We start from the raw sequence: 5,126 nt of genomic DNA on the forward strand, positions 1-5,126 counted from the left end.
AATCATTCGATCATCCTTTCAAGTGCGAAATTGGAGAGCAATTTGAGGAGCGAAATCCAGAGGAGTGGAGCGAATTTCTACTAAGTGTGGAAGAAGCTAGTGGAGGGCGAAATTCATCTTGAAAGCTATTGGAGAGGTGAATTTCTAGCTAGATTGGAGGATAATTTCCATATTTTTTGAAGACATTTGAAGGCGAATTTCCAGATTTTTGAAGAGGAAGGTGGAGTTCTTTTCCAAGCTAAAGGAGGTGCATTTTATCCAAGGGAGAGCTTTGATCTACACTTTGCCTAGCAAAATTCATCTATTTTTACATCATTTCTTAGAGTTTAAAACTCAAGAGGAGGTATGGCGAAATCATCTTGACACCCTTATTCAAGGTTTGATTTTTTAGACATTTTTTGGAAAAATCTAAGTATTACATGGTTAATTAGGAAATGATAACTCAAGGTTTATCATGAGGTTTCCTAAATTAAAATCTTGAATCTTCCTTTTAAAGTTTAATTTTTAGATTTCAAGATATATTACTAATTTTGAAATGTTGTGTAGGTATCAAGATAGCGACTCCAAAGCCCGGAGGATCTACAAGTCAGCAGGTTCTCATCAAGGACGATCAAGCAAGGACAAGGACGACCTTCTTCGATCCAGCGTAGCATTGACAAGGGCGACCTCCTCCAGCCTAGCATCGACAAGGATGGCCTTCTTTGGACTAACGTCATCAAGGGCGACTTCTCCAATCCAGTATTCCAAGGCGAAGTACAACAATCATCTTGCACATCAAGGACAAAAGAAGTTAGAACAAGGGTTCGTTGAAGAAGCAGATAGTTCCAGATGAATTAATTAAAGCTAGCTTCTCAACAACATCAACTTGAATATCTACCAAGTTACAAGTGTCAGACGAGGTGGCATCCTAGTCATCACTTCTCCAGTCAATGTGGTTCACCTCAGCATTTCCAGATTCAATGTACCTAACTCATGGAAGGTGGCACAAACTCCGATGTACCTACCCCAGCTATCCATTGGTAGAATTTTCTAGAGAGGACATGTGTCCAAGCAATACAATTTTATCATTGGTCAAGCATTAAATGTTATGTAATGGTTGTAACAAACCCTAATTAGGGTTTTCATTGTTGAATCTTGGCCATTGATCTCGAATTGATCTAAGCCATCGAATTGTATTGAGGGCACTATATAAGCCCTGGCATTTCATTTTGTAAAGGCAATAGTTAGAATATAGTTGGAAGCAGTTAGAAGACAGATAGAGAGTAGTTAGAAGGTGATTAGCTAGTTGATAGAATAGCAATTAGAGTAGAGTAGAGAGAGAAGGCAAAGATTGTTGCCAAGATGTTGTTGTAAAAGACTTGTAACTTCATTGAAGAAATGGTGAAATTTATGGGTCAATTCGACAATTTGCATGGTCTCTATACTTCTCGTATTTGATTTCATGTTATTAGATGAATGGAAGAAATGTGCTTGATTGATGGTGGAATTCGTATATCCATACTACTAGCAGTTTGTTGATTGCAAACTTGCCTTGTGTAGTCAACTGGAATCATTCAGCTTAAGCTTAACTTCAATTGTCGCTTCTTCATTGATATGCATCAACCTGATGGTGTCTATGCCTGCAGTGATGATTTGAACATCATAAAGCTTTCCTTCGAAGATCACACTAACCTTGTGGAGATGTTCCTGTGATGTCAAAACAAGACTTAGTTAGAATTTCATCAAAGATCATTCATTGTTCTTACATTCTTAGTGTTAGGATTAGATTCTCTCCTCGCCCTCGTCTTTTTTCCTTTTTTTTTCAAGTCTAAGCTAGTAAGAGCCTATGTTCCAGCAATATTCAAAGCAGATCAGACGTTCAATCATCAAATGTAAGTCCCCTTGTGATTCCAGCAAATCACATCATACCACAGCGAGCTTATCCACACGTAGAGATCCTACATACAAGAACCTTGAAGTCATCCTGATTGATCCTTTTCCGCGATATCTTCAGCAATCAGAGGCTTTATTCAAGAGAGGATAAGGTACCTTTTGGTATTTTATTCTGTGTTTGATAGTGTACAAAATACACGTCAACAAAACCCTAGTATTCCTTGCATTTTATCAAGAGTTTGTATAATTGTCATCCTAGGGTCTGTGACTATCACCCTAGTTCGAGCTTTGTCTGTGTTAAGAATTTGTTCCAACCCTAGTTCGAGTTATGGAAGTTGGTATTCGATTATTCTCTATTCTAAGTATGCATACCTCAACATTATCCTTAACCCAAATCCATGATTTGCTATAAGGAATATGCAATGATCCAAATATCAATGATGTTATTGATCTGAATATTGATGATGCTTTGATGCAGTGATCTGAATATATCATAAAGTTGGAAACATATAATATATAGTGGTCTATTCTTCTTCATTCATCATGGCACATATGCTTGGTATTTAGTTTGTATGGGGAACACTCCCTATTACATTTTGAAGTAAACGTTTCTTAAATAGTAATGCTTGATTAGTTTCTGCTTTCTTTTCATTAAAGCAGAATATACTTGAGACTTTGTTCAATTTCTTGATGATGAAACCTAAGAACAATGCAGAATAAAAGTATCTAACCTATTGAACAGACATTATTCAATTAGAATGATGTGGGCGCTCCCACCGTGGAGATTTTGTGGCCTCAATTCTTTTTGGTATTTATCAATCATATGTTTGTGCTCAACTATACAATGTGTCTCTTCAATTGAGTGGTTGGTGCTTACATAATTATCCTGCATTCCTTCTTATTAGTTTTACGCATTGGCTGGAAAGACAACTTGGCTTATGTACACTATTTTTCTAAAGACATACAATTGTTTTAGTTCTTCTGATCAGTCATTATTTTTGCAATTCAATAATACAATAATATGATCAGATGTGATCAACATATGACATTTTTCAGTTCTTTGCACAGGCGCGGTTATCTTACTGTTATTTGTTCAACAATTTACAGAATGTTATTCGAATTGATCATATTATATCACAGCGACCTCATTTAGGAAGAGTGATTGATGACTGTGAGCATCTTCATATTCCTTGGGACTAGCGATGTACAATTTGCTCTCATTGAGAAGTCAGTGGATATATTGACTCGAACATTGAATTCATCAACCAGAGAGAGCCACCAAATTTGAATTAAGGCAATTCACAAGGTTGAAGGGTGAAGTTCCAAGCGACCCTTGCATGTAACTCCAATATGTCGTCGTTGAGCTGAAGGTAGATGATATGTGATGGCAAGGGTCGAAGGCCACGCAGCCATCGAAGATCCATGAGCTTGAAAATGGTACAGCTTAAGAGCGTTGGTGGATTGCATGGGAATCCAGCCAATAAAGAGACAAGTTATCTTCTATTTGAATCATGTTCACGAGTTTTTATGTTATTATTAATTCATTCTATTGGGATGTTGAATCATGTTTGATTGATGTTTCTCTTCAAGATAGTCTTGAGCTATTATGCTTCAAGCTTCAAAGGGAGCTTGGGAATAAACATGAGAGCCTATACAAGCTTTCAGGTCATTCCTTCACTTGAGAAGATGGTTGAAGGTATGCCATGTTCATAAAGATTGTGCTATGGGTCCTTTTCGTAGAAAGTGAAAGTAAGGGAAAAGAAAAATTAGCATTTCTCATTCTGACTTATGAAAACTCATGATGGTTGTTTCCTTAGTGGATTCTTAAGATATGGTTGTAACAGCTTTATATTAGGGATTAAGAAAGAGTTCTATGTTCCCTACAATCCTCAGTAAAATGCTTTGATGAAAGAATTGACAATATTCTATAAGCTTAGGATTTTGTAAGCACGATGTTGATCCTATCGGTTTAATGTTGAAATGCTAATTCTGATTTACATACGATTTCTAACTAGAAAGAGTTAGTTTTAGAATTTGGAATAAAACTAGGCCTAATGCATTACTCTCTAGAGCTAGAAGTATGCCAAGGATCCAATGAATTGATATCTTGAATAATGGATTGTAGTGTTTCTACAGCTAACTCTGATTTTGCAAATCCATCGGAGTACAGACAACTGATTGGATCCTTGATGAATCTAGTTAACACTAGACTGGATATTTGTTATGCAGGGAATGCCCTCAGCCAGTTCATGAACAAACCAAAGCATGTTCATCTTGTTGCAGCCAAGCATATTCTGAGATATTTGCAAGGCACAATTGGCTACGGGTTGAAGGATCCAATCAACACTGTCATCACCTTGGAAGGCTACTCTGATTCTGATTGGGTAGGAAGTGTAACCGATAGGAAGAGCACTTCAAGAATTTGTTTCAGTTTGGGTTCTGTTGTTATCTCCTGGGCCAGCAGGAAATAGTCCTTAGTTGCATTAAGTACTAGAAAGTTGAGTACATTGCGTCAAGTGTGGCGTCAAGAGAAGCAGTGTGGCTTCACAAGCTTCTTGTTGGGTTGTTCGGACAACCTTGGGAACCCACTGTCATTCATTGTGACAATTAGAGTTGTATTAAGATGTCTACTAATCCCATGTTTCATGACAAGTCAAAACATGTGGAAACTCATTATCACTATATTCGTGATATGGTACAGAGAGGTGCCATTCGGCTGAAATATGTCAACACTGATAAGCAGATTGCAGATGTTCTCACCAAGCCTCTAGCTCATGTGAAGTTTGAATACTTAAGAGAGAGACTTGGAGTTGTTGAGAACACAGTTTTGGCTGAGAGGGAGTCACAGTCTCAGTGATGCACTAAGTTGCATCTTCCGCCCTCTGTGGGCAATGCAAGGTGGAGTCACCCTTTGCGGGCAATGCAAGGTGACATTGGATCCTTCTCTGGGAGAAGTTGAGGTGAAAGACCTCTTCCACCCTCTACGGGCAATGCAAGGTGGATCCATCCTCTACGGGTATGCATGATGGGTATCATGGAAGGAGTCCATGATGTATATTGAATTCATCCTCTGCGGGCATGCATGGTGAATATCATGGAAGGAATCCATGATTATCTTTGAACCATCCTCTGTGGGAATGCATGATGGATATCATGGAAAGAGTCCATGAAGCATGGTCACATTGTAACTTGATCATTCAAGGGATCCTCCCTAGCTAAGAGGGAGTGTTGAAATGTAGCTAGGTCGAATCCCT

The sequence above is a fragment of the Cryptomeria japonica genome, chromosome 10 (assembly GCF_030272615.1).
Source record: "Cryptomeria japonica chromosome 10, Sugi_1.0, whole genome shotgun sequence".
NCBI lineage: Eukaryota > Viridiplantae > Streptophyta > Pinopsida > Cupressales > Cupressaceae > Cryptomeria > Cryptomeria japonica.